The following is a 23,858-nucleotide window of genomic DNA, read 5'->3' as shown; positions in this document are numbered from 1 at the left end:
ACATTGCCTGTCATGACCCTTATATTGTGGCCTCTGATGACAGGGAGGAAGTGGAGAGAGGTGTAGCGTATAGCTCTGAGCTCGAGGAGGTTGATATGGAGGGTGGTTTCAGAAGTGGACCATAGTCCCCACGTTGTGGTTTCTCCTATGTGTGCTCCCCATCTTGTGAGGGATGCATCTGTTGAAATCTAGAAGCCTCTGTTAACTGGCTGAGCCTTAGTCAGGGGGCAGGGCTATCACGCAGGCCAGGGCTTTATAAAGCAGAGAGTCAGAGACCAGGGAGCTTTGCGACCAGGAGCAGCAAACAGGGAGTTGGGAAGGGGAGTGGGAAGGGGCCAGGGTACACTTGCCATTCTTTATAGTTTAGTTTAAAGGCTTTAATCAAAACTTCCTGATTTAACTAGAAACCCTATCAATAACCTAGGTCAGTGTAGGAGAGAATGCAGGCAGAAGCCCAGCAGCAGAGTGGGGGCTATCCTGTTCGTTGCACTCAATGTAGCATGTATGATTACCTGCCCTGTGGGCGGGTGGCGTATGTGTGCGTTCGGTGCAAGGAGCTCCTGGCCCTAAGAGACCGAGTTCAGGCTTTGGAGGCCAGGGTGGCTGAACTGGAGGAGCTGAGGAAGGCCGAGAGGTACGTTGATGAGGCTTTCCGGGATGCTGTAGTACTGTCCCACTTCCGGTCAGACAGCCCCTGTGCTGTTAAGGAGGATGAAAGGCTCAGGGAAGGAGAGCAGTCAACAGGAGCAGAGGGAAATGATCCCATAGTTGGGACCCTCCTTCCAGATGTTGGGGTATCCTCTCGCACTGAGGTTACCTCTCCGGGGGAGGGAGCTCCAGTCAGTAGGAAGAGGCAGGTGTTAGTAATGGGAGATTCGATCATTAGAAATGTAGACAGCTGGGTTTGTGATGACCGGGAGAACCGTATGGTCACTTGCCTGCCTGGTGCAAAGGTTGCAGATCTCTCGAGGCATCTAGATAGACTTATGTGCAGTGCTGGGGAGGAGCCGGTGGTCGTGGTACATGTAGGTACCAATGACATAGGGAAGGGTAGCAGAGACGTCCTGGGGGCCAAATTTAGGCTGCTAGGAAAGAGACTGAAATCCAGGACCTCTATGGTGGCATTCTCGGAAATGCTTCCAGTTCCACAGGCAGGGCTAGGTAGGCAGGCAAAGCTTCAGAATCTACGCATTGAGACGAGACGATGGTGTGGGGAGGAGGGGTTTAGCTTTATAAGGATCTGGGGAAAGTTTTGGGATAGGGGGAGCCTATACAGGAAGGATGGGCTCCACCTAAACCAGGGTGGAACCAGACTGCTGGCACTTAACATTAAAAAGGTCACAGAGCAGTTTTTAAACTGTTATGAGATGGGGGAAAGCCGATTGGTGCCGAGGCACACGTGGATCAGACAGAGACGTCTCTTAGAGGAGAGTCTATTGACAGAGATTCTCTAGGTTTTAGTCAGGCGGAGAGGATGGAAGAGGATAAAGTATGGGCCAGATCAGACGAGAAACATTCACATAAAGAATCTGACACATCAGAAAAGGGCAGACAACTAAACAGTGACACGTTTTTAAAAGTGCTTGTACACAAATGCTAGAAGTCTAAAAAATAAGATGGGTGAATTAGAGTGCCTCGTGTTAAAGGAGGATACCGATATAATAGGCATCACAGAAACCTGGTGGAGTGAGGACAATCAACAGGACACAATCATTCCAGGGTACAAAACATATCGGGGGGATAGAACAGGTCCGGGGGGGGGGGAGAGAGGGGGGCACTATATGTGAAACAAAATTATGCAAAAATGAGGTGGTTAGTTAAACAGAAATTAAAAGGTACTGTGACTAAAGTAAAATCCCTGCAAGCTGCATGGACACTTTTCAAAGGCACCATAATAGAGGCCCAACTTAAATGTATACCCCAAATTAAAAAACATAGTAGAAGAACTAAAGAGCCACCGTGGCTTAACAACCATGTACAGGAAGCAATGAGCAATAAAAAGGCATCTTTTAAAACGTGGAAGTCAAATCCTAGTGAGGGAAATAGAAAGGAGCAATAAACACTGGCAAATTAAGTGTAAAAATGTAATAAGAAAAGCCAAAAAGGAGTTTGAAGAACAGCTAGCAAAAAACTCCAAAGGTAATAACAAAATGTTTTTAAGTACATCAGAAGCAGGAAGCCGGCTAAACAACCAGTGGGGCCCATGGACAATCGAGATACAAAAGGAGCACTTAAAGACGATAAAGTCATTGCGGGGAAATTAAATGAATTCTTTGCTTCAGTCTTCATGGCTGAGGATGTTGGGGAATTTCTCAAACCTGACCCGTCCTTTGTAGGTGACAAATCTGAGGACTTGTCACAGATTGAAGTGTCATTAGAGGAGGTTTTGGAATTAATTGATAAACTTAACAGTAACAAGTCACTGGGACCAGATGGCATTCACCCAAGAGTTCCACAATTTCACATTTGAGTTCTTTCAGAACTATTAACTATGGTTTATAACCTACCCTTTAAATCAGCTTCTGTACCCAATGACTCGAAGATCGCTAATGTAACACCAATATTTAAAAAGGGCTCTAGAGGCGATCCCGGCAATTACAGACCGGTAAGTCTAACGTCAGTACTGGGCAAATTAGTTGAAACAATAGTAAAGAATAAAATTGTCAGACACATAGAAGAACATAATTTGTTGGGCAAAACACAACATGGTTTCTGTAAAGGGAAATCATGTCTTACTAATCTATTAGAGCTCTCTGAACGGGGTCAATAAACATGCAGGCAAGGGGGATCCAGTAGATATAGTGTGCTTAGATTTCCAGAAAGCCTTTGACAAGGTCCCTCACCAAAGGCTCTTATGTAAATCAAGTTGTTGTGGGATAAGAGGGAAGGTCCTTTCATGGACTGAGAACTGGTTAAAAGACAGGAAACAAAGGGTAGGAATAAATGGTAAATTTTCAGAATGGAGAAGGGTAACTAGTGGTGTTCCCCAAGGCTCAGTCCTAGGACCAATCCTGTTCAACTTATTCATAAATGATCTGGAGAAAGGGGTAAGCAGTGAGGTGGTAAAGTTTGCAGACGACACTAAACTGCTCAAGGTAGTTAAGACCAAAGCAGACTGTGCAGCACTTCAAAAAGATCTCACCAAACTAAGTGATTGGGCAACAAAATGGCAAATGAAATTTAATGTGGATAAGTGTAAAGTAATGTGCATCGGGAAAAATAACCGCAAGTATACTTACAACATGATGGGGGGGGGGGCTAATTTAGCTACAACTAATCAGGAAAGAGATCTTGGAGTTATCGTGGATAGTTCTCTGAAGACGCCCACGCAGTGTGCAGCGGCAGTCAAAACAAACAGGATGTTAGGAATCGTTGAAAAAGGGATAGAGAATAAGACTGAGAATATCTTATTGCCCTTATATAAATCCATGGTACGCCCACATCTGGAATACTGTGTATAGGTGTGGTCTCCTCATCTCAAAAAAGATCTACTGGCATTAGAAAAGGTTCAGAGAAGGGCAACTAAAATGATTCAGGGTTTGGAACGGGTCCCATATGAGGAGAGATTAAAGAGACTAGGACTTTTCTGCTTGGAAAAGAGGAGACTAAGAGGGGATATGATAGAGGTCTATAAAATCATGAGTGGTGTGGAGAAAGTGAATAAGGAAAAGTGATTTACTTGTTCTCATAATATAAGAACTAGGGGCCACCAAATGCAACTAATGGGCAGCAGGTTTAAAACAAATAAAAGGACGTTCTTCTTCACACAGCGCGTAGTCAATCTGTGGAACTCCTTGCCTGAAGAGGTTGTGAAGGCTAGGACAATAACAGGGTTTCAAAGAGAACTAGATACATTCATGGAGGTTAAGTCCATCAATGGCTTTTAGCCAGTATGGGTAAGGAATGGTGTCCCTAGCCTCTGTTTGTCAGAGGGTGGAAATGGATGGCAGGGGAGAGATCACTTGATCATTCCCTGTTCGGTTCACTCCCTCTGGGGCACCTGGCATTGGCCACTGTCGGCAGACAGGATACTGGGCTGGATGGACCTTTGGTCTGACCCAGTACGGCCGTTCTTATGTCTGATGGTGATTATGGGGCGGTGCTTGTTGAAATGGAACCCCTTCGCAGAGGTGTAAGTGGGATGGTCCACCACAGTAGTGAGGCTTTGATTGTGGGGACTTGAGGAGCTTGTGCCATTTTGGTTTGTATACCAAATCTAGCCAGGTTTGAAGGCATCTCATGTGCAGGCGGGCATTCGGGACGACAAAGGTGGAGGCTGCTATGTGTCCCAGTAGCTGGAGGCAGTCATGAGCTGTGGCCTGTGGGCTGATGCGAATGGTGTGGATGAGACTGCAGATTGCTCTGAATCTTTCCTGTGGCAGTGAAGCTTGACCAGCAGTGGAGTTGAGAAAGGTGCTTATGAAGAAGTGGATTTGTTGGGTAGGTGTTAATGTTGACTTGTCTCTGTTTATGTGTAGGCCCAAGTTTTGGAAGCACTGCATCATCATTGATGTTGCATGAAGAGCATGAGAACAGATTGGAGACTTCAGCAGACAATCGTCCAGATATGGGAAGAGTATCAGGTCCTGCTTCCGTAAATATGCTGTGTGGCAGGGTCAGTCCCACTCCTGGGCCCCTGACCCCTGTTCAGCCCACTGTCCCACAGTCTAGGAGTCACAGTATATGGCTCACTTGCCTTGGTTTGAGATTTGTCGTCTCCCTGTAGTCTTTAACAAGGTCAATGCTGTTCTCTTGGCTCCTCCAGTGTCTTTCTCTCACCAAACTCCTCCTCCACAGCTCTCCAAATGCCTTCTCAATTCTCTCCACACTCTCACAGCTCTCCAAACTCCTTCTCAAATAGGTTCTTAAATAGGCCTCCAGGCAGCCCCAATTAGTTTCACCTGGGCCTTAATTGATTTTGTAGCTGCCCTGTCTCAGCTGCCCCTAATCAGCCTGGGCTGCTGACTCTCTCCACCTCTTTCGCCTTCCATCAAGCTCTGGAACTGGCTGCACCCCCCAGCTCTGTCTCCTGACTGGAGTGGAAAGGGAACCCCTCTTCCACTGAGCACGGCAGGCTGCTGGTCTGGGCTTGTTGTGCTTTTTCCTTCCCTGCACCCCTTCCCTCCACCTTTTGGGAAGGGGGGGGGGGGGCACTGGGGTTGTGGCAGGCAGGCCCTGGCTACATTCTGGGCCAGGTCCCCTCTTCTTTCTGCCTGCAGGCAGCCTTTCCCCACCCCCACCCCTCAGCTGGCTGCAGGAGCTGCTGGGGGTGGACAGGGGGGACTTTGCTGCCCTCACCCTGGTGGGGGGAGCAGGACCCCCCATTTTCCATCTTTTTGGGGACTGCCTGGCCCCCCTTTTTTCCACAGTTGCAGGCCTGAACTTCACCGTTCCTGCAGTTGCTACTCCCTCTGGAGTGGAGGAGGTAAGGGGGCTGCTTTACAGCAGCTCCTGGGGTTCTTAATTCCCCTCCACAAGTTGGTGGGGGGGGAGGGGAGCGTTTGTGAGGGGCCTCTTGCCATCTGGGCCCCTAGGTGGCAGCTGGCACAGCTTTTGTGGGGTGCTGGGACTGGGGGTGGTTCCCTCTGCTCCCTGCTGTCTCCGCTGCATTTCTGCTGCTGCTGTTGCTGCTCCCTCCCCAGCCTCAGGTGCTGCAGGGGCCATCTCCTTCCTTGGCCCCACTGCTTGCCTCCCTGCCCCTCCCTTGCTCTGGTGGGTCCTGCAGCAGGTACAGAGAGCCTGCCACTCAGGCGCCCGTGGGCACACTAGCTTCCTCCCCCCCTCCCCCCCGGCCTGAAGTATCCTACTGCCCTCCTGCTTTCTTGAGCAGGCCCCTCCTCACAGCCTGCATCCCCTCTCCTCTACCCGTGTGCCCATGCCCCCTCTGTCATCTCGCTTGGCACCTGAGCCTCCCACTCTTCTTTAGTTACCCCCCCCCCCCCCCACACACACACCGTTTCACTTCCCACATGCCTTTCAATGATTGACCCTCTCACATCCCCAGTGCAGCCGGAGGAGCCACTCTTACCGTCCTGTGCTGGGAGCTGTATTCCTTACTCCTTCCATTTTCCCCTTTCTGAACAGTCGCCCTCCACCCCACTTCCAGCCTAGTGGGGGGGAGCGGTGAACCTCCTTCCTCCCCTCCCTCTCCCTCCTTGTTCCCTCCCCTGGTGTTTTTGGTCCTCCCCTAATTGTTTGTTTGTTTGTCCTTCCTTCCCACCTATAACCACAATGGAGGGGTTGTCCATCAACACCCCTGCCAGACCTTCCTCGCCCACCCCTAAAAACAAGAACCCCTCTGAGGCTGCCGGGCCCCCCGTCACGATGGTAGAGGGGGCGAAAATGGACGAGGACCCCGGGGCCTCGACTGCTTCTGCCACGGCACCTCCAGTCACCTCTAAAGAACTTCCCCTGAAGGGTAGGAAGGGCCGGGGGACCAAGAAGGGCAAGAGCCCTGCCCGGAAGGCAAAACCTCCTGAGGCGAGGGCTCACTCCCCGGCCGCGACCCATCTGCTGGCCGCGGCCCCCCCTCCTTCCCGCTCCCCTGTTCCTTCCACCAGCTCTGGGGGCAACGGTGTCCCGGGCCCCAGGGCGTACGCCCAGGTAGCCGCCACCCTCCCACCTGCCGCCTCCCAAGCTGCCTCCCGGAATACCATCCCCGGCGGCCGCGGCCCCTTTCCCACCCTGACCAGGAGGCACGGGGTCCGTTGTCTCTTGGTGGCGGCCTCACCCCACGTGGAGACCTACGTGTGGGCGTTGGCACGCGTGGTGGGGCCCGCGGCCGTGGTGGCAGCCTCTAGGATGTTCGGGAAGGTGGTATTCTTCCTGGTATCTGAGGCCGCCGCCCAGGAGGCGGTGGAAAGTGGTTTGGCGGTGGGGGGAGTCCACGTTCCCCTCGAGCCTTTGGAGGACCTGGGCGTACGGGTGGTTTTGTCCTCCGTTCCTCCCTTCCTCCCCAATGCCGCCCTACTGCCTTTCCTCTCCACCCTGGGGAGGCCTCTGTCAGTCCTGAGTCCCCTTCCTCTGGGCTGCAAAGATCCTACCCTCCGCCACGTCCTCTCCTTTCGCCGGCAGGTACAAATCCAACTACTGCCGGCAGGACGTGGCGGAGAAGCCCTCGAAGGGTCATTTCTGGTGCCCCATCAAGGGGCCCAGTACCGGGTATACTATACCATGGGGGAGGCCCGGTGTTTTCTCTGTCGGGCGACGGGGTACGTCCGAAGGGACTGTCCCCTGGCCCGGTTTGGAGAGGCACCCGGGACCCCTGACGCCCGGGAGGGCACCGGCCCTACCATCACCGGTGGCCCTGACGGTCCGAACCCTGGGGTCGCCCCTCCTCCAACTGTGACCATCGTCAATCCCGCTCGGGTTCCGCAGGGCCCAGACGAGCGTGCGGGTGCTGTTGCTGCCACCGCCAAAAGTGGCAAGGCCGGGCACGCGGAGGAGAGGGCGGCGGGGTCAGTGACGGGACTCGGGCAGGACCTACCTCGGGGGGAGGCATCCCTTTCCCCTGCTGCCCAGCCCTCATCTACCCTTGCCCTCCTACCAGCGCCCTTGTCCCCTGGCTCTTCCTCCAGTCAGGGCCAGCCCCCTTCTTCCGAGGGATGGGAGCTTACAACAGGGAGGCGCCGAAAGCGTGCTCGGCATTCCACCCCGCCCACTGAGGAGGAGGACAACCTCCCTGCACCTATGGGGATGGACGCTGAAACCGTCCCACCCTCTGAGCCCTCGAACGATTCACAGCACCGCGAAGCGGTTGAGGTGACCGCGGCGGTTGCGGGAGAGGTGAACACCTCCCTCCCGGGGTCCCTGCAAGAGGGGGCATCTGTGGAGGATGCTCCCACTGTTCCCACCTCCGCTGAGGGGGCGGCCGCTGACCTTGCCACCGACAAAGATCACCATCTGGTGGCGGGCAACGGGCTCACCTTCCTCTCTCAGGAGGTGGAGGCTTTGGGGCTGACCCCGGCTGCCTCAGAGGGGGATCATCAGGTCCTGGAAGGACAACAACAGACCTCTCCTTCCCCTTCCGACTCGCTGCTATCCCTTCTCCCTGCCCCTGAGTTGCCCCAGGGTGCGACCGTCTGCCCGGCCATCGGCAGCGTTTCGGCCGCGGCCGCCGAAACCCTTGAGGCTCTCAGCGGAAGGGAGGTCCCGTTAATATCCATCACCCCCGGTGCTGAGGCCTCTGGTGCTGCACTCTCTGTGGCACTGGAGCCCAACACTGGGGAGAGTACCACTACCCCTACCGTTGCCACCGATTCTCTGTCCTGCAAAGAGGCACCGCATCCCGATGCCTCCTTCGCCCTAGGCTTCTTGCCCTCCTCCTTCTCCTGATCCCTGTTCCACCCCCCTCCCAACTGAGCTTCCAGCCCCCCTTCCTCCTCCCCCCCATCCTTGTCTCTTCCCCAATCCTCCACCTCTTCTTCCCCCTACCCCTCTTCCTCGTCTCCCTCCCTTTCCTGATCCCCTGCCTGAACTCTTCTCTTCCCCTTACTCTGTTACTGCCGCCCCTGGGGTTGCTACGTTTACTCTAGACGTTGGCCCCCGGGAGGCGGTCTTCGTTTCTCCTGCTCCCAGCACGTCTGGGGCCGGTCTCCCTCCGCCACTGTCCTCCCAGCAGGGACCTCAGACACCCCGCAACCTGGTGTCGATGGGTCACGGGACTCAGGGAGAGGTCTGGCCCCAAGGCATTGGAGGGCCCGAGGCCCCGATGCCAGATGCGCTGAAGGGCGAGATGCGTGATTTCTTGGAAGACATCCGAGGCTCCAAGAACAAAGTCGCTCTCGCCCTTCAGCGCTGGGGAGATTTTCATCTCATCCTACAAATAGTAAGGGCCCTCCTAGGGGAGGGTAAAGGGACCGGGCGGCAGGAGGCCGCGGCTTACCAGAGGGTCCGCAGCTTCCGTGACGCCCTTCTTACCTTTGGGCACGGTCACGGTTTGATGCGAGGCCCAACAGGGGCCGCTGGCACTCCCGCCAAGAAGGATCTTCCCCAGCCCTCTCGATGCCGGCGCTCATCGTTGCCACTCTAAACACCCGGGGCTGCAGGTCCAGCCTCCGTAGGTGTCAGGTACTCTCCTTCCTTCGGAAGGGGAGGTACTCTGTCGTATTCCTCCAGGAGACCCACGCGGCTCTGGCCGCAGAGGCTAGCTGGCAGCTGGAGTGGGGGGACAGGGTTTATTTCAGCCACCTGTCGGCCCGTCAAGCCGGGGTAGCTACCCTGTTCTCCCCAAACTTGCAGCCCGAGGTGCTGGGGACCGCCGAGGTCATGCAGGGTCGCCTGCTACATCTTCGGGTTCAGATAGAGGGGCTGATATTAAATCTTGTCAACATCTACGCCCCGTCATCCATCTCGGAGAGGCTCCGCTTCTATCAGCGGGCGTTTGCCTTCCTCGGCTCTTTGGATCCTGGCGAGTGCCTGGTTCTGGGCGGGGACTTCAATTGCACCCTCGAGGACCGGGACCGTACGGGGCCCGAGCAGTGCCCGGCCGCCGCAGACGTCCTCAGGGAGATAATAGACCATCACTCCCTGGTGGACGTCTGGCATGACCTCCACCTGGGTGAGGACACGGTTTTTACCTACGTCCAGGTGGTGGGTCATCGGTCTTTCCAATCCTGGTTGGACCGCATTTATCTGTCTCGCCATCATCTCTTCCGGGCCCACTCCTCTGGCATTAGGCCGGCCCCGTTCTCGGACCACCATTTAGTGGCCGTGAAGGCCTCTCTTTCTTCGGAGAGGCCGGGGCCGGCCTACTGGCATTTCAATAACAGCCTGCTGGAGGATGTGGGCTTCGTAGCGTCCTTCCGGGAGTTCTGGCTGGCCTGGCGCGGGTGGCGGTGCGCCTTTCCCTCGGCGCGGCGGTGGTGGGATGTGGGGAAGGTGCGCACGCGGCTCTTCTGCCGGGACTACACCCGGGGGGCCAGCCGGCGGAGGGATGCGGTCATAGAGCAGTTGGAGCGGGAGGTTTTAGAGCTAGAGAGGCGGCTTGCCACCGGCTCCGAGGATCCGCCCCTCTGCGGAGCGTACCGGGAGAAGCGGGAGGAACTCCGGGCCCTCGAGGACCTTCGAGCCCGGGGTGCCTTTGTTCGTTCTCGTATCCATCTCCTTCGGGAGATGGATTGAGGTTCCCGCTTCTTCTATGCCCTGGAGAAAAAGAGGGGGGCTAAAAGACACATCGTCTGCCTTCTGGCAGAGGACGGCACCCCCCTCACGGATCCGGTGGAGATGCGCGAGAGGGCACGTGCCTTCTACGTCTCTCTCTTCTCCCCGGATCCGACCGACGCCGACGCCCGCAGGGTTCTCTGGAACGAACTCCCGACGGTCAGCGCGGGCGACCGGGACCGGCTAGAGCTGCCTCTCTCCCTGGCCGAGTTCTCGGAAGCCCTCCGTCTCATGCCCACCAATAAATCCCCGGGCATGGACGGGCTGACCGTGGAGTTCTACCGCGTGTTCTGGGACGTCCTCGGCCCGGACCTTACCAAGGTCTGGGCCGAGTCCTTGGAGAGCGGGGTCTTCCCACCCGCGCTTCAAGCCGTCCGGTGGAGCGCGGGTCCGCTGCTCTATCTCGGCGTTTTTCTCTCTGCCACGCATCCCTCTCCGCCGGAGAACTGGCAAGGTTTAGAGGCTAGGGTGGTTGAGCGGTTGCAGAGGTGGACGGGATTGCTCCAGTGCCTCCCCCTGCGTGAGAGGGCACTAGTACTTAACCAATTGGTCCTATCCATGCTCTGGCACCGTCTCAGCACCCTGGTCCCGCCCCCGAGTTTCCTGGCCCGTATCCAGCAGCTGATGCTGCGGTTCTTCTGGCCAGGACTGCATTGGGTCCCTGCAGGGGTTCTCCATCTTCCCCTGGAGGAGGGAGGGCAGGGCCTGACGTGTTTGCGCACGCGGGTTCACGTCCTCCGCCTCCGGGCCCTGCAGAGACTCCTCTTTGATGCAGGTAGTCTGGCGTGCAGCACGTTTGCGCACGCCTTCCTTCGCCGCTTCCGAGGGCTCTAATATGACCGGCAGCTCTTTTATTTGAGAGGTCTTCCGCGAGACCTCTCCGGGCTGCCGGCCTTCTACCAGGACCTCCTCCGCACCTGGAAGCTGCTTGCGGCAACCAGGTCCTTGGGAGCCACCTTGGGAGCAGACCTCCTCGCGGAGCCCCTGCTACACAACCCCCATCTACGTGTGCAGGTGGCGGAGTCTCCCTCGGCGCACCGGAGGTTGGTCCTGGCAGAAACCACCAGTCGGAGACCTCCTGGACTACCGCTGGGGAGACTGGGTGGATCCTCGGGTGCTCGCCCAGCGCATGGGGCTCTCCACCCTACGTACTCCCCGGCGCGTACTTCAGGAGGTGAAGGACGCTTTGCCGCCCACTGCTCGGGTTTACCTCGAAAAGGTCCTGCGAGAGGGTGCACCCCGCCCACCCCTCACCCCCAGCCCTCCCGAACTCTCCATCGGCCCGAAGCCCTGTGTACCTTCCCGACTGCCTCCCCCTCGTCATCTTAGCCGGCTGCACGCGATGCAGCCAGTCCCCTTCCGAACCGCGCCAAAGAGTCACCTGTACACGCTCGTGCTTCACACGCTCCACTTCCCCACCCTCGTGTCCCGCCCAGACACCAAGTGGCGGGACCTCCTACCACCAATGGAGGGTGGGGAGCCCCGGTGGGCCAGCCTCTATTCGACCTTGGTTCCACGGCCCACCGGGGACATCTGCTGGAGAATCCTGCACGGCGCGGTAAGCACGGGCGTGTACTTGGCGCGGTTCAACCCCACCCCCGACACGTGCCTCTTCTGTGGCGTGAGGGAGACGCTGGCGCACATCTATATCGAGTGCGCCAGGCTACAACCCCTCTTTCGGCTCCTCCAGAACCTCCTCTTGCGGTTCTGGCTGCACTTTGTTAATTTACGCACATCCCATCCGTGGCCCCACAAAGTCGCGGGACCTCCTGGTCAACCTCCCGCCCACCTCCTGGATACCAAATAGTATCAAGCTCTTTAACCTGCTGTATCACCCCTGCTCTGTCACAGCTGTTATCACTGCCAGTAGCTTTGAAAACACATGTGGTCCTGTGGAAAGACCGAAGGGAAGGGCAGTGTATTGATAGCGGTCATTCTCAAGTGTGAATCTGAGGAAGCGTCTATGTGCCGGGTGGATAACAACATGAAAATACGCGTCTTGGAAGTCGAGAGCTGAAAACCAATCTCCTTGCGCCAGTGCTGGGATCATTGTGGAAAGTGACCATCCTGAATTTTTGGTTTTGTACGTATTTGTTCAAGCCCTGGAGGGCCTAGAATGGGTCGCCATCCCCCATTTTTCTTCTGTCAAGAAACAACATGAAGAAAACCCTTTCCCCCTGTGCTGAGTAGGCACTGGCTCTACGGCTCCGAGGTGGATAAGGCGTTGCACCTCTGAACGGAGTAATAGCATGTGAGAAGGGTCCCTGAAGAGGGACGGGAGGCAGTGGTGGTTGGGGATGTGAATGGGATGGTATATCCTGACTGAATGATAGCTTCCCAGTTATGGAAGAATGGTTGTAGACAGAAGGTGAAGGATGGGTTGGTCACTATAAAGCACTGGAGAGAGTAGACTGAACCATCGGTCGAGAGCATTGAAGACAGATTTGCTTATTGGAGGCTGTGGGTTGGGTCACCCCAGAAGGTGGAGGGCAATGTCTTTGGCCTCTGGCGTTGCTGGTAATGAGTATCATATTGTCGATGCTGTGCTCGGTGTGAGTAATAGGGGCATCGCTGTTCTTGGTATGGCTGATACCCACATTGTTTCTTCTTTGGCATAGCTGTTTGTATGCCCAAGATCTCAGGGTAGCTCAAGTCCTTAATGGAGTAGAGGACCTCATTGGGTGTTAGCAGTGAAGAGCATTTGCCCATCAAATGGAAGATCCCCTATTACAGTGTGGATTTCCCTTAGGAAGGAGGAAGAGGAGAGCCAGGATGCACGACGCATGATGACGACTGTGGCTGTGGACCTGGTAGTCGTGTCCGTGACATCTAGTGTGGCTTGGAGCTCTCTGCAGGATATTAATTGGCCTTCAGAGACCAGTGCCTGCAATTGCTGTTTCCTGTCTTGAGGCATGTCATCATAAAAGTTTGTACTTTGGAGTAGTTTCTGTGGTCGTATTTCGTTAATAGCGCCACGTAATTGGCCACCCTGAATTGCAAGGTGGAGGAGTATACTTTCTGCCCAAATGCCTTCATCCTTCTACTATCTTTGATGGATGAAGTGGTCTTGAGCTGTTGCTTGTTCTTCTGGTTAGCTGCTTCCACTACTGTCATGATCATGGGGGTTAGCCAGCAGCCTGGGAACTAAGGGGTTAACCTTACCTAAGTCAGGTAGATTCAGCCAATAGGAGTGTAGGTAGGAATTTCAAACTGGGACAAAGGAATGTTTGGTTTCTCCCTCCTTTGTCCTGGGCAGTTTCTCTCTCCAGCTACTGAGGGAGTCAGACAGAATGTCTCCCTCCAAGACTAGACTCCACTCTTCCGTAAGTAGGGTAAAGTTTAGATAAATCTGTTAGGTTTTATTGTTTTATGGTTTGGGAAATGGGATCTGATGTCTGTGCACTTTTAAAAAATGTTTTTGCTTTCCTTTATAACTAAGTTCTAGGCCCAGTGTGGAGTTTCCCCATGAGTATTACTCGTGACTTTTCCATCTAGTCATTATACTTGCAACAGGAACATTGTGGTGATAATAAGTTCTCTCTTTTTGTTTTATTAACCTGGTATTGGTTAATTTGTGTCCCCTGGTTTGTACTTTAGGGGGTGAGATTTCCCAAATAGTCTCTCCCTGGTTTCTTTATCATTACTTGGGTGGTGGCAGCAGAGTTTTATCCCCAAAATCTAGGTTAAGATTTGGGGGGGGGTGTTTTTTACCAAAGCCTGTAGAGATAAGGTTTTGGGGTACTCTTGCAGGCCCCCACTTCTGCAGTTATGCCAGAATGGGGAAGGAGCCTTGACGGGGGGGGGAGAAGATCTGTTCTCCCTGTCATCTTCCTCCCCCCGGAAAGGTGGGGAGGGGGTTGCAGGAAAGTGGCAGTATTGTGCTTGTGGCTCTGGTGTAAAATCCCCCCTCCAGAAGGGGAGACCCCGGAGAGGGGGAGGACCAGGAGATCAGCTGTACTGTGGAACTGATGCTGAGCAGAGCCAAACTGCAGCGTGTGTCCTGGTGCTGAGGGGGACTCTGGTGCCGTGCTGAGGTGAGCAGGCGACGGCACCGTGGAAGCTGAGGAGAGTGTCCTTGAGCAGTTTGTTGATGCCCTGCTGAGCAGGCAGGCATTCTCCATGGCTTCAAAGGCTCAAGCGGAGCTGCAGGATCAAAGAGAACTGCCGCTTCTGTTGTTTGAATAGGCTGCTGGGAGCCTGAGGTCAGCACTGGGGTCACTGAGGGGACCGTGGGTACATTCAGAGAGGCAGGCAGCTGAAAGCCCTTTGCCTTGGCACCTTGTGAAGCGGCTGCTGACTCACAGTCGGTACTGGAGGTGCCTGCAGAGTCAGAAGTGCTCAACCGCGCCGTGACTGACACTGAAAGCCTGTGCGTCTACCCTCTGCCTGGGGGAAGCAGGTCTTTTCCTGGACTTGGAGAATTTTTGCTGAGACTCTGCAGAGTTTTGTCCAGGGTCTGATGCAGGTCTGAGTGAGGCCTGGGGCAGCTTCAGACACAGCTCCCTGTCCTTCCGCGTCCATGCTTTTAATTTGACAGCGAGCGCATTTTTGGGGGGACATGGGACTCCCCCAAACATCGGACAGAGTGGCCATCAGACACAGGGATGGTTTCTTCACAAGAGGAACACCTCTTGAAATGGGGACAGCCCAGCATGTTGAAACAGAGGGGTTTTTTTAGCTAACCAGAAAGATACTAACTAAAGGTACATTACACTACAGCACTATTTCGCATTAACTGATTTCAAATTTAGTTAATTTGAAATAAGCTAAATCAAAATAACACAGCTAGACACAAAACTAATTTGAAATAGCACGTTGAATCGAAGGTAAGGCTGGCCGGAAGCAGTGCTGGCAGGGCATATGGGTTGGACTTAGTGTGTGGGGCTGCTGCCTCAGGCTAGCCAAGGGCTGTGCTTAAAGGGACCCGACCCCCACCCCAGACAGACAGTTCTCAGGTTTCTCTGCTTGCTGGTCTACCTTGCAGGGGCACAGCAAAGCGTTTGTGTCTCAGAGTGCTCTGCTTGCCCTCACTCGGGACACCATGGCTCTCTGCAACATGGAACGAGACCTGCCCCCGGGGACTCCGCTGCATCTCGTGGACACATTGCTGGCAGCCTGGCTGCACTGTCTGCAGGCTGCCATCTGGGAGGACCATCGAGGGGCTGCCAGGATCCAGGGGGCCGTGCGGGAGAGCTTCCACCCTGAGGAGAGCTAACAGTCTCCCCGGTCTGCCCCACTGGGGGCTTGTGCCCCATTCCTCCCTCTCATCCTTCCACTTACCCTTCCATAGGTACCCCCCCCCCCCTTCCTGATGTCAAATAAAAGACATTTTCAAAAATATAAACTCTTTATTTAAACAAGTGGGGAGGGGGAATGAAACTCTGGGGAGACGGGGGAAAGGAGGGGGGAGCTGGAAGGGGGGGGAAGAAGAAGCTCAGCACTCAGGGCTGTGGGGGTCTCGCCAGGCCAACCACCTCCCAGCCGGGGGGGGGGATGGGGAGGAGGAACAATAGTTGGGGGGGGGGGGGGGGCAGCAGGCACAGGACCGGCACGGGGCAGCATGCTCTGCAGCAGGGCCTGTAGGTTTGAGTTAATGGCTCAGTCCTCAGTAAGCTGCTCCTGGCAGAGCTGCAGGTCTTCCCGCATCCAGGCCTGGATGGTACGGCGCAGGGCTCTCAGGGCCCCCAAGTGCTGGTCCCGGTACTCCTGCCGCGTGGTGGTGGTCCTGCTAAGGCCACGGGTGTGGGAGCATGTCCCGGGTGGGGTGGTGTACCCTGCATGAGCAACTGTAGAGAAAGAAGAGAAGTGGTCAGTTCTCCCTGGGGACATAGTGGATAATGTCCAGCCCCCCCCCCCCCCCCCCCCCCCCAAACGTGAGGGCGACTGTGCCCTGTACCAGAGCCAATATGCTTCCACAGAGGCCATGGTCAGGTTCTCCCCGGGAGTGGGAGCTGCCCCAAGACCACACTCATGCCCCTGTGCCATGTAAAGTGTGGGCTGTGGGGGGGGGTGCGTGTGAAGGGAGAGCGCCTGGGTTGGGCGTGTGTCAGGTCTCTTCATACACGCATGTGCCTATTGGGCCACGGCCCCTGGGTGTCATGCAGCTGGAGCCACCTGCCCAAGGGTGACATGGCACGTGCTCACACGTGCACAGGTGGCTGCATGATCCGTGGGAGGCATGGCCCATATGCACGGTCCCTGGTCTCCCTCTCCACCTCCCCCCGGGCAGGGGACAGTGCTGGCACTTACCTGGTACGGCCTCCCTGGACTACCCTGCTGACTCTGGTGCTGGGACAGCTGGTGGTGGCCCCTCTGGTGTGCCCTCCCCCCAAACCTCAATGAGGTCCATGACCTCCGCACTAGTCCATGAGGGTGTGCGCCCTCTACAGCCCCTGGGTGCTGGGGGACTGGGCGGGGGACAGCTGGCTGCCACTGTGTGGCCACTAGCTGAGGGTCTGTGGCTGCTGGCAGGCCTGGTTCTTGCACGTGCCCAGTGGCCAGTCTGCCCCTTTAAGGGCTCTGGCATGGGGGGGCCGGGGGGGGGCACGCATGCACAGGTGAGTTTTCCTGGTTGTGCCCACAGTGGCCACTGGGAAGGGCTGGAGCCCCCCTAATTTGAAATAAGTGTCTACACAGCACTTATTTCAAAATAAGTATTTCAAATTTGGTGTTACTCCTCATAGAATGAGGTTTACCTAATTCAAAATAAAGGCTCCACTATTTCAAAATAGCGGTTTGCCCGTGTAGATGCTATTAAAGTTAATTTGACATAATGGCTGTTATTTCGAATTAACTTTGTAGTGTAGTGTAGACATACCCTGTATGTTAACCGAAACTAAGTAGCCATATAACTATGTACAACTAAGAAACTGTCTGAGGTGGGCAGTGTGACTGCGTACTCCGCCTCTGGCCGGGGATGGTAGAGAAGGAACTGAGGAGCCCAGACTGTGAGTGTGCTATTTACACTCTGACAGCTCGTCAGGCAGGCAAACCGTGCGCACGGCCTTGGGAGGAAGACGGCACTGCTGAGAGAAATCTCTGATCAAAGGCCCTAGGACACACCTTGACCTGAGTGGAGCATCCACAGGGACATCTCTCAAAGGAGAGCTACATTTACACTCACTTTGCACTGCTCTGGCATAAAGTGGTGTAAAGGGGCTTCAGTGTACAGGAGAATCAGGTGCTAGAGTAATATACAACATCTCAGTCTTTTTAACCAGTGCAGAAATAGCTGTTTAAGTGCATTTTTAACTGAGTGTACAGCAACTTACAAGGCGAGCAACCTGCAGGTTTGTCTCAGTGGTGCCCATAAGAACTGCTCCATGCCGGAGCAGTTGAGTTTGTTGCTGCTGTTGCACTTGGACTTGTGTTGTCTGTTGTTGCACCCCTGGCTGTGTCTGCTGCTGTGCTGCTGAGCAAGCTGCAATTTTGGTTTCTGCAACTTGATCAGCTGCTCCTGAAAGTACAAACATCTTTATGGTTTTCAATTTCATTACTGGTTTTAGGAATGGAAGATACTTCCTGTGGTAACAGACAAGCTACGGTTGTTCTGCCAGTTCTGACCAATGAGCAATGGAACTAAGACTCTCCAGAGAACAGATACCTAGTACTCGGTCAGTGTTTTACTGGAAGTAGCGAATAAACTTACACTAGGTAGCTTGCTCTGTATTGCCATGAAGTTTTAGTCTGAGTAGCAGTGAATTTGAGAGAAGTGCTGTGTTTTCTGTCTAGTGTAGCGCCCCTCTCCACCCAGTTCCCTTCTTTAATGCCAATCTGCATCACCAGACCAATCTGCTTACAGGTTTTGATGGACAGGTCTGTGTTCTTCTGGATCCCGCCACCCACTCAGCTTTATTTTTTCCTATGGATTTATTTGGTGGTGCCTCCACCCCCCTCACTCCTTCCTGGCAGGGTCACCAGGGCAGTTTGGGAGGAAAATTCTAACCCAGGGTAATCCCCACGTACTTGCCAGATAGTTGGAGACTCCCAGAAGACACAAACACTATAATAAACACAATTATATTAAACAGGAGCCAAATGGAACAGGGTAAAACACTATTTTTAGGTACACTGGTGCCCAGCAACTGTAAGATTAGTGTCCCGTTGGTACGTACTTTGTTGCGGCCCTTGATGACTTATGACCACAAAATTCTTCTCTGCAGTGGGGCTGACTGAGTCCAGTACAGCCCAAAGGACTCACAAGCGGGAGAAGGTGGTAAATCCCTCCACAGGTTTAATATGCAGCAGGTTATCAAATCCCCAAACAAATTCCCTGACTAACTAAAAGATGGTGGTACACTCACACACTCCATGAATGAGCCTCAGGTTCAGAGATGACTCAGTCACTGCAGAGGGGCTGCTCTCTTCAGGCAGGAATCAGGCTGCTTCGGTCCCAGAATTTCCCTCACCACAAAGGGTGCAGGGCTCAAGGTGCAGGCCACACAACTGCACCAAAATTCAAACTAATCTCCTAGCCCAGCATTCAGACACACACAGCAGGCCCGAACCAGCAGACAGAGCAGAGCTGACCATGCGGTGACTGGTCTCTCCCAGGGAGCAGGAGAACCAACTCAGTCTGGCTGGGGAAACCTCCCAGCAAACTTCACAAACTGGGAATCAACAGTGGAGACATAACACCCAGCTGAGGGATCCTGCCTTCAGGTCCCTAGAGACTAGTTCTCAGGGGGAACCCTGCATGCAGGCCTGGGCTTACTTGCTCCCACCCAGCCAGCCAGCCCTCCCCTTGCCCTGGCTGGCTCCAGACTCCCCCTTCCCCTCCTGAACTCTCTGGGAGGGGCAACTCACTCCCTATGGGTTGCTGGGCAGACTCTGCCCCTGATGGGGGGGGGGGGGGGGGAAGGGAAGCCAAGGCAAACTTGGTGTGCCTCTCCCTGAGCTGCCAGCAGCCAGAGCCCCGGGAATCTCCTTAGGGGTTACACTAGTAAGAGAACATAGGTCACTAGAGACATCACTGGTAAGTGTTTAAATAAAGGAAAGAGCAGCATTCATGTTAGCTTAGGAATGTTTCCCTCACCTGTGATAACATCCCTACAGTTTATTTGGGCTGGAGACTGGGCTTGCACCTGGGTCTGAATCTGTGGGACCTGCACCTGAGTGGCCTGCTGCTGCTGCCTGAGAAGCTGGAATTGAGCTGGTGTGATTGTTTTGCCAGAGAGTTGACCCACTGGTGTAGCTGTAAATAAAGCAAAAAGGTTCTAAAGAGAAAATTCCAACATGTGATTAATGCAATCAACTTTAGCGCAATTACTAAACCTGTTCTTTTCTGCTACACTAATTCTGAGGAGAGATTCAGGGTTAGATTAAAGGAAAGAGACTGGCTAGGGAGGTCTAAATGAACTATATTGGCAGGAATGCAAACAAAAAGGATAACTAATCCATGTGACTATCACTCAACAAGCCATTTAGAAAATTAAGACTAACATCCATAGTTTTACACCAATGTATTGCTTTATACACCAATTTATTTCTGTATCAGTAGTTAGTGTCAGTGTTGGCTGCCAGTGCTCACATATTAGCAGTTAAGTGATAACTAATCCCAGCTCCTGCTGACAAAAGATGTTAAAATCCTCTTAAGCACTTCATAGGAGGACTGTCAAGCGATTAAAAAATTTAATCGCGTGATTCAGCGTGTGCAACTCCCCTTTGAAATGCTGTGGCAGTTTCTCAACGGGACAATGCTGCATGGAGCCCAGGATCAACTGAGTCCCCAGCTGACCCCAGACTCCATGCAGTGCTGCCCCTTGGAAGCGACAGGGTGGGAGAGGTTAGTCTTAAGATGTTAATGCGATTAAAACTAACGCCTGCAATTAAAAACAATTTTTTAATGCGTTAATTGACCTGCATTAACCCCTGTGAGTAATGCAGGGCAGGATTGACAGCCCTACTTTATAGTTACATGGCCCTGGAATTCAGAAAAAAAAACAAACATCTACTTATAATAGGGGGCTGCACCCCCTGCTTGCTATGCTCGCCAACCCCCCTCTCTCTCTGGGTATGTGTCTGGCCAGCGGGGAGGGGGCAGGAGTGGGCTGGGGGTGTGGGGTCTCAGCAGGGCTGTGTGAGGGGCAGTGTTCTCTAAGGTTTTCCATCCATGAGTGCATTGAGTTGTGTCTTGGACTCACTATTGGTTCACATGTGCAATTGTTCAGATGGTGCTACTGTGGCACCCAAGTTAACAACAAATCTTTTAAACCTCTCCTTTCCCCCCCTCACCCCATCTGCTTCCCTGGTGCCTGCTGCTGCCCCCCTACTCCTCACCCTCCTCTGCTGCCCTGGCTCCTGCCCTTCTCACTGCCCTCAGCCCTTTGGGGACCTGCCCCCCTCCCCTGCACCAGCCCTTCTCTTGCCCATGTGCACTCCTCCTCTAGCCCCACTCTGATTATCTGTATCTGAGCGGGTTACTGCAGATTATGTAGCCCTGGGAAGAAGGATCAAGGAATTTGAAGCACAAGTGGTGTTCTCGTCCATCCTCCCTGTTGAAGGAAAGGTCTGGATAGGTATCATCGAACTGAGGAAGTAAATGCATGGTTGCGCAGGTGGCGTTGGAGAGAGGGCTTTGGTTTCTTTGACCATGGGATTTGGATCCCATCTCTTCCTAACAATCCTTGTGCCCGGAACAACCTAACCAAGGGTATGTCTACACTACCCCCCTAGTTCGAACTAGCGGGGTAATGTAGGCATACCGCACTTGCTAATGAAGCCCGGGATTTGAATTTCCCGGGCTTCATTAGCATAAAGCCGGCGCCGCCATTTTTAAAAGCCGGCTTGTTCGAACCCCCGTGCCACGCGGCTACACGCGGCACGGGCTAGATAGATCGGAATAACTACATAGTTCGAACTATCTAGCCCGTGCCACGTGTAGCCGCGCGGCACGGGGTTCAAACAAGCCGGCTTTTAAAAATGGCGGAGCCGGCTTTATGCTAATGAAGCCCGGGAAATTCAAATCCCGGGCTTCATTAGCAAGTTCGGTATGCATACATTACCCCGCTAGTTCGAACTAGGGGGGTAGTGTAGACATACCCCAAGAGAGGAAAGAGCATCTTCGCGGGCAGGCTTGCAAACCTTGTGAGGAGGGCTTTAAACTAGGTTCCTTGGGGGACAGTAACCAAAGCCCTGAGGTAAGTGAGGAAGTCAGACACCAGGAAGAATCACAAGGAGGAACAAGCAACAAAAGAGGACCCCTGATCCGGATGGAGAAGGCAGGGCGATCAACTGGCTATCTAAGCTGTTTGTACACAAATGCGAGACGCCTGGGAAACAAACAGGAAGAATTAGAAGCCCTGGCCCAGTCGAAGAACTACGATTTGATTGGAATAACAGAGACTTGGTGGGATGACTCACATGACTGGAGCGCTGTCATGGAAGGGTATAGACTGTTCAAGGAAGAACAGGTGGGGGAGAAAAGGAGGAGGAGTTGCACTGTAAGTAAGAGAGCAGTAGGATTGCTCAGAGCTCCAGTATTTAGAGGGAGAAAAGCCTGTTGAGAGTCTCTGGGTTAAGTTTAGAGGTGGAAGCAATAGGGGTGATGTTGTGGTTGGTGTCTGCTATAGACCACCCGATCAGGTGTAGGAAGTAAACGAGGCTTTCTTCAGACAACTGACAGAAGCTTCCAGATCGCAGGCCCTGGTTCTCATGGGGGACTTCAATCACCCTGACATCTGTTGGGAGACCAATAGAGCAGTACACAGAGAATCCAGGAAGTTTTTGGAGAATGTTGGGGATAACTTCCTGGTACAAGTGCTGAAGGAACCGACCAGGGGCCACGCACAGCTTGACCTGCTGCTCACAAACAGGGAGGAACTAGTAGGGGGAAGTAAATGTGGGTGCCCACCTGGGAAGCAGCAATCAGGAGATGGTAGATTTCAGGATCCTGAACAAAAAGGAGAGTAGCAAAATACATACCCTGGACTTCAGAAGAGCAGACTTTGACTCCCTTAGGGTATGTCTACACTAGCCCCCTAGTTCAAACTAGGGAGGCTAATGTAGGCATTCAAAGTTGCAAATGAAGCCCAGGATTTAAATATCCCAGGCTTTATTTGCATCTTCCCATCCGGGCACCATTTTTAAATCCCCTTAGTCTGAACTAACTGCCCGTGGCTACATGCGGCAGTCAAACGTTAACTCGAACTAAGTCTTTAGTTCAAGTTAACTGTTACACCTCATTCCATGGGGAGGGGGGCCTGGAGGAGGCACACACTGGCTTCCCCGGGGGGGGGGGGGGGGGGGGGGCACGCACAATGCCAGGAAGAGGCAGATGCAAGGGACTCTCTGCCTCCATTGGCACCCTGTCCCCTATTCCCACTCCCCAGCCACAGAACTCTATCCCCACTCTCGTCCCCACTCCCAGAAATCTGTCCCCACTAGTACCCTTCCCCAGTACTATGTCCCCTGTTCCCACCAACACAGTTGGGGCCACATTAGTGAAGCGGGGGGGGGGGGGGGGGGCTTTTTGCATCTCACTTGTGTGGCCCTGTTGCCGCTCATGTCCAGGGCATAGTTTAGACCTCTCAGGCCTAGTCTCACAATACACTGCCCCTGGATTAGGGGAAATACAGCCTCCCAGCCTAGTCCTTTGTGTGCAGGCTCTGAGGCCTAGTCCTTCGGCCAAACCCCCACTTACCAGGGTTCAGGGCAGGATGGACCAGGCCCTCCCTCTCCACTGGGCCTCAACCCAGGGCCCTATCAGCGGCGGGGGGCTCCCACCACTGGCTCGGCAGGGGTTCCTCCCCACAATGCACCAAGCCCACCAGGGCTTTTCCAGTTCCCCGCTCTGGGTCGCTTCCTACCCCCTTCCTGTAGTGGTCCCACCTGTTGGCACAAGTCAGGTGGCAGTAGTGGCACTTCCCAGTCAGCATTGGGGTTTGTGGTGGCAGATCCAGTGCCTGGGTCACAGGGGGTGAGCCAGCAGCTCCATCATTGAGGTCAAGCCCAGCTTGGGCCTGGCAGCAGCACAGCCAGCAGGCCTAACAACTCCCTCTCTGACAATTAGTTCTGCAGCTCAGGCAAATAGGTACTAGCTCCAGCTCCAACAGCAGTCTACCCCTTCTGAACAGGCCTGCAGCCTTTTATACCTTGGCTCCCCTGGGAGCATGCCCAGTAGGGCTGCATGGGTGGGGCCCTCTCCGCCCCCTGCACCAGGTGGTTTCCCTGGGCTTGAGTGTGGGGCGGAGCCACCCCCTCACAGGCCCCAACTGACTTTTCTGGGGTAAGTGACCCCTGACTCAAAACAGGTTCCCTGCCCTTCTCAGAAATAAAGACAATGCAGAAACTTTTTGTGTTTGACATAGTATTTTATTTGAAAATGAAGCCTGGCCAACAAACCCCCACTTGGGGCCAAGCCCCATCTGCCCACAGCATCATAACACTCCTGCACTCCCCTTTCCCCCAGACCCTACATCTGAGCCTATCATACACTAGAACCCCCTGCCCTGAGCCCCTCACATACCCCAACCTGAATTCCTGAACCCTCACATCCAGAAGTCTGTGGCTTGCTTAGAACCCTAACCCTACATCTGACCCCAACACTGCCCAGCCTGGAGCCCCCTCCCCGAGCCAGCGTCCCCTTCTCCACCTCCTCCTGCATCCAGATTTCCTCCCAGAGCTTGCACCTCTCACCCCTTCCCACACCCAAATCCCTCATTTCCACCCCGGAGCCCACACATCCTGTCTCAACCCAG

At 54.3% G+C, this 23,858-nt stretch overlaps 1 long non-coding RNA gene across 1 annotated transcript; it reads right to left on the bottom strand.

The window, feature by feature from the left end:
- Nucleotides 1-15,524: 15,524 nt before the first annotated feature.
- Nucleotides 15,525-23,195, bottom strand: LOC142826320 (uncharacterized). The gene is made up of 3 exons (XR_012900478.1): nucleotides 22,990-23,195; nucleotides 19,196-19,354; nucleotides 15,525-15,947 (listed from the first exon to the last, which is right to left on the bottom strand). It is a non-coding gene; the product is annotated as an uncharacterized LOC142826320 (long non-coding RNA).
- Nucleotides 23,196-23,858: the final 663 nt, after the last annotated feature.

The sequence above is a fragment of the Pelodiscus sinensis genome, unplaced genomic scaffold (genome assembly GCF_049634645.1).
Source record: "Pelodiscus sinensis isolate JC-2024 unplaced genomic scaffold, ASM4963464v1 ctg42, whole genome shotgun sequence".
Classification (NCBI taxonomy): domain Eukaryota; kingdom Metazoa; phylum Chordata; order Testudines; family Trionychidae; genus Pelodiscus; species Pelodiscus sinensis.
Note: the sequence above shows the minus strand (reverse complement) of the source record. Positions and strands in the feature narration are given on the sequence as shown.